Below are 11,465 nucleotides of genomic sequence, written 5' to 3' on the forward strand. Positions count from 1 at the left end.
TTTTATTTATTTATTTTTAATTAAACTGTTCTAATGAATTGTAGGAATTCAAGTTAGTTTGTAAATACCCTGTAGTGCCAATAAGAAATGAGTTCTCAAAAAATTAAAATTTAAACTGTTTTTTTTTTCACACTTCTTTTTTTTAACAAGTCCAGTCTGTCGTTTTATGAAAGAAAGCAATAGGATTCATGCTTGTTCACAAGACTGTCTGAATTTAATGTATCGGTCCTTCTCAGGGAAAATACACTTTCTAAAAAAGGAGGTCTGGGATGTCTGAATGAAATTCTGAGGGTGGGTGTCAGGGTGCAGTTGTCAGGGACCCTTCGATTAAATCCTCCAAAGGGCAATGTTTTCATGTCTGTGTAAAGTTGACTCTTGTTGCTTTTGATGAAGAACAAAGATAAAACTTCCGCTTAAGAAAGAGGTCCCCTTCCACTCACTTAGGTTGAGAAGAGTTTACCTACGTCTTGCTTTTTTTTTCAAGTGAGACAACGGAAATATCTTCTAGCTATTTGTTCCAGTAGTTCAATATACATTCTAGGTTATATCAAATATTTGATATTTTAGGAAATCAGCCTTGTTAAATTAAAGTGGATAAGATGGCATTTTAAGGTCACCTTGCTATGATCAAACATGATGCTGACATTTACAATCTATTTCCATTGCTTCTCACATATTTCCTTGTCAGTTAAATCCAGACGCTTCTGATTTAAAGGAGTTTCAAATATAATAATGCTATTATAAATACTGTACCTGAATCACTAACTGCCCCCTGATTTCCATGCAAGTTACAAAATCTTCATATGTCCTCTTCTCTCATCTCCTTTTAGCTGATATTTGCACTGGTTTTGCACCAAATTTCAGCTATTTTATTGGAGTAGCATCTTTTCTTGGTCTTCCTAGAAAGGTGTTCCAAAAACTTAAACAACATCCACTGTCATTGAATCAGTTCCTACTCATGGTGGGTTTGAACTATTGATCTTTTGGTTAGCAACTCAGCACTTAACCTGCTATGTATGCCACCAGGGTTTCTTAAAGGCTTCTCAGAATCAGTATTTGTCTCCTTTCAGGTTGATCATTTTAATGAAGACGGTCTAGTTTCACCTGAAAAGGGTTTGGGACATGATGAATGCTTGGTCTTTAGGAGGTAAATAGCGACAGGTGAGGAATTTTGGTCAGTTTTTTTATTCCAGCCCCAAATGTAAACAAGGAATGGTTTCGTGTTCAAATACAAAGTTGAACTAGGGAGTAGTTTGTAGTTCCTAAGATTTTATTCTCACCAGTCTGTATTTTGCCAGAAACAAATTTTATCATTAGAAAAAGTATTTTTTTTAAATTTATGTATCCATTCAGTTTTGATAAAGCACCTGTTAGGTGCCAGGCTCTGTATTCCAGTGAATTACGCAGTCGTGTTAGCCAGTGAAAGCCTGCCTGCACAGTGCTCTGACACACCTGCGGTTATTGCCGGTTGCATGGACTTAATAGCAGCTCGTTTGGTATTTTGGTTTGCTGCAGGGTGTTAACAGTGTGCAAGGGAAATAAATAATTTTACATCAAATTCTCAAAGAAAAGCTGTATGGTAGAAGTTATTACCGCTTTAGAAAGATCAGGAAACCGGGAAAAGGGAAAAAGAAATAAACTGATCTTCTGGAAAGTAGTGGCACGGGACCTTGGATCTCAGACTGTCCAATTCAAGAAGCTCCTGTTTTAATTTTCTTATAAAGAATTATTATTACACATGCATAGGAATCTTTTGGTTCTGTAATTTTGGCTTTGCATTATCTTTGAAATATTTCACAATTCTGCATGTTGTAGGGAACTCCTAGGCATGTACATTGTATCGTATTTAGGGAATCACAAGTGACATGACTGCACATAACAACAGTAGAGATTAAACTGATTTCCTTTACCCTTTTGGAAAAATAACACTCCAAACCATTTTGTCTCCATGTGTACATTTTGAACATGTCTTCACTTCATAGAAATACACACTTTTTGATTCTTTTTTTCTTTCAAAGGTTATAGCATCTGACTAGACCTCACATGCTGAGAAATAGAAACTCCTTGAAAGCGGCTCATTTTTCTAGCTGGTGGCACCATGGTTAAAGCACCCAGCCACTAACTGAAAAATTGATGGTTTGAGCCAACCATCCTTGGAACAACGAAGTGGCAGCCAAATCTCTAAATATTTACAGATCTGGAAAACCTCTGGAGGCGGGAGCTCCTCAGGGAGGCGGCTGTCCTGAGGAGTTGCAATGAGTTGGAACCAACCTCTCAGGATTGGGTTTTTGTGGTGAGAATTCTTATTTTACCTTTTTTTTTCCCTGGAAATGCTCTTTTACTGTGTGAGTAATAAAGGTTTGCCTATATTAGGAAACACATTCAAGCAAAACGGAAATTCTCTCGATAGCCATTATACAGAGATAAGCACTATTCTAGTTTTGATAAGCACACAAGCTTATAGATCAATACAAATACTCTAACAAAATGGGATCAAAGTGCATAACCATTTGAATGTGTTTTTCACTTACGGAATTATAAAGGCCTTTTCCCCTTTGTGTGATTTGCAGTCTCTGAAGACCCACTGGAGTGTCGGCTATGAGCTGGTTTCCACTTGATGGCAATGAAGAGACCAGGATGGCACAGGATAGGACAGGTTTCAAACCTGCTGTTTATAGGGTCACTATGAGTTGTAGTTGGCTCGATGGCACCTAACAGTTACAGCCCTTGACTATGATCATCTTCATTTGTATCTGGCAGGGGAAGGGAATGAGCAGGAAGGAGTAGCTTTGAGATGTTCCCATTGGTCAGGCCTGAGAGTTGTTATTGTTCTTAGGTGCTATAGCGTCATGTCCAACTCCTATCAATCTTATTCATGTACAAAAGAACGGAACACTGTATAGTGCTGTATCATCCTCACCTACAATCCTGTGCTGAAGCCCACGGTTGCTGCCGTTGTGAAAATCCATCTTGTCAAGGCTTTTCCTCTTCTTCACTGGCCCTCTACCAAGCGTGATGTCTTGCCCTAGGGACTAGTCCTTCCTGATAACATGCCCAAAATACATGAGAGAAAAATCTCATTAGCCTCACTTCTAAGGAGCATTCGGACTTATTTCTTTACAATTTGGTTTTTGAAAGTCTATGATCTATTTAATATTCTTAGTTAACACGACTCAAAGACATCAGCTCTTTGTAGATTTTCCTTATTCACTGTCCAACTTTCACGTACAGATTTTGTTAGGTGCCGTTGAGAGGAGTACATCTCATAGTGACTCTATGGACGACAGATCTGAGCTCTATCCTTTCCTGCGCCATCCTCATCATTTCTGACATGCTTGAGTCCACTGAAACAGTGACGGTGTCAATTCATCTTGTTGAGGGTCTTCTTCCCCTCCTCCACCTTTCCAAGCATGATGTCCCTCTCCAAGGAATAACCTCTCCCAACAACATGCCCAAAGGATGTGTACTTTCTCCAAAATGTATCTGTTTGCTCTTTTGGGATATTTAATATTGAACATTCAATATTGAATATCCATGGGATATTCAATACCCTTCGCTAACACCATGAACTCAAAGGCATCAATGCTTCTTTGGCCATCCTTATTCATTGTCTAGCCCCCAGATGCATATGAGGTGATTTAAAATACCAGGGCATGGGCCAGGTGCTTAGATTTCAAAATAACATCTTTGTTCTTTAGCAATTATACTATGCTGCATTGAAAAACATGGACTCATGAAATATTATACAAAATGAGTGACCCTGGAGGACATTATGCTGAATGAAATATCTCAGTCACAAAAGGACAAATATTGCATAGTGCCACTGCTGTAAAACGGGACTGACTTCCGGGCTGAGAAAGATGGGATAAATTATGTGAACTGCATTGAAACAGATGAGGGAGAGAATTGTTTAAAAGATACATATGATTAGGTATTATTGTCATGACAGCAGTCCAGGATGAAGGCTGCTGCTTAGTGGAGTGGACTTGGGTGGAGGGATTATATAACAATGAAATAATTTTTCTTTTACTTTTCAAAGAGAAGAGTGTACTGGCGGGGGTGTGCAGGGAAAAAAGTGAAAAATGAATAATGGAAATCCTAAGTCTCTGTAAACTTTCATTAAAATTAATAAAAAAAAGAATCAAACTCTTAAAAAAATTTTAAGAAGTCCTTTGAAACTGATTTGCCAAGTGCAAGGTATCATTTCTTGATCCAAATAAAATGAAAGCTTGACAACTTCAATCTTTTCTCTCTTTGAGACCTTGTCTATTGGTCCAGTTGTGAGAATCTTTGTCTTAATGTTATGGTGTAATCCATATTAAATATCTTTGATCTTCATTAGTAAGTGCTTCAAGTCTTTTTCATTTCCACAAGTAAGCTTCTGTCATCTGTTTATCAAAGGTTGTTAATAAGTCATCCTCCAATCTTGATGCCATGTTCCTCTTCATGTAGCCCATCTTCCTATATTATTTTCTCAGTGTACAGAGTGAATAAGTGAAAAGAGAAAATTATGATGCAGATCTTTTCTCATAGTGACCCTATGAATGAAAGACCTGGACATCTGTATATCTTTTGTCCTTCCTCCAGGTTCATAGGGTTTCCAGAGGCAAGCTATTATGGAAGTGGATACCACTCCTGCTTCCACGCTTGTTTTAATCGGGGAGCTCCACCAAACACTGTCCACCATGGGTAACCGTTCTCGCACTTGACACATCAGTGTCACAGTGTTCAGCTTCACAGCAACCACAATACCTCTGTACAGCAAGTGGACATACCAAGATATAGTATCTAAAATTATTATTTTGATTCACTGATATGTGGTGGACAGGGAACATGAACAAAATATTTTTAAAAATACTTATCAAAATAATATTTACACATTAATTTACTCTGAAAAATTCTTGAATATTGGTGAGTCAACTTTTGTGTTAAGCTCTGGAAATATAGTGAGTCTACCTGAAGAAATTCCTGTCTTCACAGAGCTTAGGATATTTAGTAAAATTATTGTGTACATTTAAAAAAAAATTAAATCGAGCCATCCTTGCATCCAACACTTAAAAAACACACCCCAAAACCAAACAACCCAGGTATTCATTTAGTGACTATTTCTTTGAAGAATATATAAAGAAAACTGAATATACCATGGGCTACCAAGAGAACTAATAGGTCTGTCCTGGAGAGGATGAAACCAAGTTGCTTCATAGAAGTAGAGATTTTGAGACTCCACCTCACATGTTTTGGGCATGTAGCCAGGTCTTTGGAGAAGGTTATCATGGTTGGAAGGGTCAAGGGATGGCACAGGAGGAGAAGACCCTGGATGAGATGGACTGAGAGCTGGTAATGAGAGGTGTATCAGAGACAGTGAAATTGACTCAGAATAGGACAGGATTCTGAGCTGATGTACATAGGGTCACTATGAGTCATAGTTGATTTGACAGCATGTAACAACAGTAAGGCTGAAGTGGTATCTCATTGTGGGTTTGATTTTAATTTCTTTAATGACTATTGATGTTGAACATATTCTCATTTTTATGTTAATAAATACATTATTTTGTGAAGTAGAAAAAAAGAATATAAAACAGTGAAATGTGACTGGGAGGGATGTAGCGTTTAAGATAATTTTTGTTAAAAATAGCAAAACTGAGTGGCTTAAGCAACATGTGAATTTATTAATTCATGTAACTGCAAAATCCAAAATTAGGCAAGATGTTTGAGTTGCTGATTCAGAAGGTAAACAGTGATAGCATTCACTCAATTTGCTTCCATTTTCTGCTCTGCAATCCACAGTGGTAGCTTCATTTAAGGATTGGGTCCCCTCAGGGCTAGAAGACATCTGTAGCAAGAGTTAAGTGGTATGCTCTTTGTTTATATGTGGCCAGGCTTCTGACTGTACAACATTTATGTCGAAGAGCATGAGAATGTCATCTAGGTCTCAGGAAAATCCCAGAACTGAACCAAAGACTGAGGCTGAAAAACAACATCTACTGATTAGTTTAAGCTAGTCAAGGTGTATTCCTAGAGTCAGGCAGGAGGAACAACTGAGAGAGAGTGGATTCATGCACAAATAATTGACCTACTTTTAGTAAATGGAGACAGAGAAGTGGAGACTGGCCAAAAAAAAAAAATCCAATATAGACACTGACCTGGAGTAAGAAATATTTTACATAGGAGAAAAGGTGATACGTGAGCAGAGAATGGGTTGATGAGAAAATATTAGGCATGTAATTATCTGGGGGCAAGAGTACTGGTCTTTCAGTGGAATTTATAAATATATATAGTTTTGTCTTACAACACTGACTGTGTTATTGCTAGCTGTTGTTGACTATGACTCATATCAACCCTATGAACAATAGATCTGAACCTTGTCCTATCCTGCACCAGTCTTACTAGTTCTGTCATACTCAAGTCCACTGTGGTAGTCACCATGCTGTGTCAATCCATGTTATTGAAGATCTTTTTCTCTTTCACTGATCCTCTATCTTTCTCAGCATGTACCCAGCACTTTTAATATAGTATTTAATTTTATCTTTTGCAAAAATTCTGAGCAGTATACAATATTGGTGTTATGTCATAGAATTGATGAACTATCAATTGTCATATTTCTACAAACAAATGCAGCCCTGGATGTACTATGCCAAGACAGCATATCTATGCCAAGACAGCCACCTCGTCAACTGACTGGAAGAGATCAATATTTGTTCCCAGTCTCAAAAAAAAAGAGATCCAACAGAATGAGGAAGATGTTGAACAGTATCATCAATACCATATGCAAGTAAAATCTTGCTAAAGATTATCCAAAAATGTTTGGAATAATTCATCAACAGAGAACATCCAAAAATTCAAGCTGGATTCAGAAGATGCTGTGAAAAGATGGCTATCATTGTTTATGTCAGATGAATCTTGGATGAAAGCAGAAAATCCTAATAAGATATTTGTTGTTTTTATTATAAAACAAAGTGAAGGCATTTGAATGTGTGGATCATAAAAAATTGTGGCTTACACTGAGGAGCATGGGAATTTCAGAACACTAAATTGTGCTTATGTGAAACTTATACATAGACCAATAAGCTGTTGTCCAAACAGAGCAAGGAAACCCTGCAAGATTTAAAATCAGGAAAGGTGTGTATTCCTTCCCCATACTTATTTAATCTATATTCTGAACAAATCATTTGGGAAACTGACAGAAAATGTGGTGGTAGGATTGGAGAAAGACTCATGAACAATCTGTGTTAGGCAAGTTGACAGTCTTACTTGCTTAAAGTGAAGAGGGTTTGTGAATAGGACTTGAAAAGTAGAGGCTCAGTGAAGGAGAAGAAGACCATGAACAAGAAGGATTGACACAGTGATTTTAGCAATGGACTTGAGCACGGTGTATGAGGATGGCACAGGATAGGACAAGTTTCAGACCTATTGTTCTGGACAAGACGAGATTCAGATACGGATGCTATGAGGTATAGTTGACTTGATGGCCCTTGGCAGCAACAAGGTAACGGGTTTAGAGACCTGAAGTAATTTAAGTGAGGTCACAGAGCCAGTAAGTGGTAGTGATGGTATCCGAAACTATGTCAGTCTAATTCCAATGCCTGTATTCTTAACACTTGTGTGAAACTTTCCTCTCTGGTCATTTAAGAAGATTAGAGTCAGAGGGATGAGGGCAGTCTGTGATGGTGCTGGTGGCCTTCTGGCCTCTCTGGGAATTCAGCTCCATCTCTGGACCATTTATGACAGCAAATACACTGTCTACTTGGATGACTTCAAACATCCCGCAGGATTAGAAACATGTAATCTTATCAACCAGGTTTGGTTCCCATCTGCGGGAGAGCTGAGCTTTTCAATTTAACCACTGGCTTAAAAAATAGGAAAGAAAAAAAAAATAATAACACAAAGAAATCTACTGTCTCTATCCTTTAAAATGATGAATGCTTTTTTAAGGCAAATCCATCATTGGTCACTTGAGGGAGGAAATGTCAAGAAAAGTTATGGTTTGTTAGCTTTTACTTCTTGACATTATACAAGAAAGTAATTGAAGTACAACAAATGCCATGTTGTTTTACTACATCTATTTATATAGCAATCTGACAAGATGAATATATATGTTACTGTGGATTTGGAAAAAAAAAAGACACAGGCTGCATGATTCATTCCATTGTCTTATCAGGGCTGATCAAATGTTCCTTCCTGAAATCAAACACATAGGGGAAAAATGGATATCTTTCATGTAGATTCCAGGATATAAAACAATTGGACTCATTTTTGTCCTCTCAACTCCATTAACCTCCTTCTCAGGTGTTCTTAGAGCTTTAACATGGATATATAATAAAACATGCACAAATTCAATTAAAGAAAACAAATATTTGTTTAGCATCCACTGTGCATGAGATACCAAGTAGACACCATTAATTCACAACCTGTGATAATTTAAACACAGTCTGTGCTAAGTGTTACTGTTATATCATTTATGAAGAAAGAAAAAGAGGCTAAACAAATAAGCAAGGTGTACTTTAGGCAATACTCCTGAAAAGCCACATATAAATCAGATTTTAAACGCACAAAGACAGCATGTAGTTTATAGGATTTTATGACAATATTTCTAAAGAATGTAAAATAACTGACAAATAAGGATTTTTAAGAAGCATTTTTAAAAAGCAAATGACCACTTATTGAGTGATCTTATGTGTATTATGAAAAATCTCCAGGCTTGTTTCTATTTCACCCTTGATATCTTTATGTCTGGGCAGTTTGGTTGTCAGGAAGCTGAAATAAAAGAGACATGTTAAATTAATTTTTCTCCTGAAAGGTGTCAGCCACAAGACGAAGGTATAGAGCTGCTTATTCTAGGGGAAAGATCTCTTCCATTCTTAACAGAGATCGCTGGGGAAGGAAAGAGATCCTACAACTATATGTAATAGGAGGAGGCAGGAACAGAATTCAATGTCTTAACCTTTTATTTTCCTGAAATGTCATTCAAGCGGCAGCTGGGATCTGAGGGACGCTATCTGGGGAATAATCCAAAGAATCATGAACCATGTCTCATGTGGAATTTGTTAAGATAATTTTGCTTGGCAGTTTGGCTCCTCTCTATTTCATAGGCCTGCTGTAAAAGCTAGTCTGTTTGCATGTGGTTCTAGACAGGATCATATAAATAGGTTGATAGATCTGGTAAAAGAAGATTTGGATTGAGGACCATCATTTATATTTCAGTACCAGCTGGAAGGGGTCAATTGATATGCAAATGTATCCATTTGTATGTAGCAATGATACTACATTTCAAAACTTCACATCTGTTGGTATTTGCAAAATATTCCAATTTGATTAAATTAAAAAGACTATTAAGAGATAATTTAATAATTTTTGTTTATTTCATGGATTGCAAATTCAAATACTTTAAGAGTCTAGTCTAGTTAGATCACTGTCAATTCTGACTCATAGAACCTCTAGAGGACAGAGTTGAACTACACCATGGAATCTCCAAGGATGTAAATCTTTATGAAAGTACACTGCTACGTTTTTCTTTCAGGGAGTGGCTGATGGATTTGAACTGCTGACCTTTCAGTTAGCAGTCAAGCACTTAGCCATTGCACCACCAAGGCTCCTTAAGATCCAGGTTGTTGTTGGTTTTGACTGCCTTCAAGTCGAGCCATGACCCATAGCAACTCTATGAAGGAAAGGCCTGATGCCCCTCTACAATTATTGACATTTATTAAAGTTTATAGAGTTTCCAGTGGCATGTTGTTTAGGAAGTGGATGCCACTTCTGCTTCCAAACCTGTCATAGTATATTATTGTTATGTGTGATTGAGTCACCTGTGATGCAAAGTGACCCTATGTACAGCAGCTCCGAACCCTTTCCTGTCCTGAGCCAGTCTCACTAATTCCAACACACCAACTCTCACTGCCCCAGTCACTGTATCAATCAATCTCATCTGGGGGCTTCCTTATTTGTGTTGTCCATCTTCCCTTCCATGCATGATGTCCTTCTTTAAGGACCGATCTCTCCTGGCCATGTGCCCAAAGTAAGTGAGGTGGAGCTTCGAAACCGTAGCCTCCAAGGAGCAGAGACTTGGTTTCACCCTCTCCAAGACAGACTGATTTGTTTTCTTGACAGTCCATGGTATGTTCAAGGCTCTTCTCCAGCACCACAACTCGAAGGAATCTATTCTTCTTTTGTCATCCTTAGTCATTGTCCAGCTCTCTGAAGCATAACAAGTAATTGAGAAAGCCATGGCCTGGATTAGGCACACCTTTGTCTGTAGGCTGACATCATTGCCCTAAATTTAGCACTCTGGAGAAGTCCACGACAGCAGATTTTCCCCAATTTAATTAATCTTTTGATTTCCTGACTGCTGGTGTTAAGAGTGTTGATTGTGGATTCAAGCAAGCTGTAATTACTAACAACCTCAATCTCTTCTCCATCTAATATGGTGCTGACTATTGGCTGTGTCATGAGAATCTTTTCTTCTTGATGTTGAGCTTCAATCCATATTGAAGACTACAGTCCTTGACCTTTTTGCAGCAAGTGCTTCAGGTCTTCTTCGGTTTCAGCAAGCAAGGTTGTGCCATCTGCATATCGTAGGTTGTTAATGAGTCTTCCTCTAATCTTGATGCCACACTCCTCCTCATAAAGCCCTGCCTCCTGAATGATCTGTTCTGCATACAGATTGAAAAGGTATGGGGACAGGATACATCCCTGGTGCCCTCTTTTCCTGATTTTGAACCATGCAGCGTTTCCTTGCTTCGTTCTGAGGACTGCTTCTTGGTCCCAGTATAGGTTTCATATAAGCACGATCAAGTGTTCTGAGATTTCCATTTTTTTTTTTTTTTGACAGAATTATTGATGCCTTTTAATTGTGATGCTGGAGAATGAGATTTCCATTTTCCTCAAGGTTAGCCACAATTTATTGTGATCCATACAGTCAAATGCCTTTGCATTGTCAATGAAACACATATAGACATTCTTCTGGTACTCGCTACTCTCTGCCAAGATTCATCTGATATTGGCAACAGTATCCCTAGTGCCACGGCCTCTTCTAAAGAATGGTAAAGTCTGAGGAGCATATGCCTAGTTTAATGGCATTCAGATTTAACAAATTCGAAAAACCATAAGAAAATGTCTGCCAGCAGTCTACTAGTTGGCTATTTCTCTTTAATTTTTTTTAGGTTGAAGGTTCATTTGTAAATAGGCCATGTTTTTGTAATGGACGTTATAAGACTACTTAGATTTAATATTTCCATGTCTTCTTAGATCAGTTTTGCTTATATCTATCAATTTCAAGTAAATGTATTATCATAAAGTTGAGAAACTTAATGATGATAATACATTTTCTGAAAATAAACTTTATGATAATGAAGTCCTTCTCTTTTTGTCTCCTTCCCTAAAAGGAGGCAAAAAGAGAAGGAGAAAAAGAAAATTGCTACCAGCATTTTGATGATGGGCATGTTGTTGTTGTTGTTATGTGCCGTCGAGTC

This window comes from Elephantulus edwardii, unplaced genomic scaffold (assembly GCF_000299155.1).
Source record: "Elephantulus edwardii isolate Elephantulus edwardi_28Jun2011 unplaced genomic scaffold, EleEdw1.0 scaffold00201, whole genome shotgun sequence".
Classification (NCBI taxonomy): domain Eukaryota; kingdom Metazoa; phylum Chordata; class Mammalia; order Macroscelidea; family Macroscelididae; genus Elephantulus; species Elephantulus edwardii.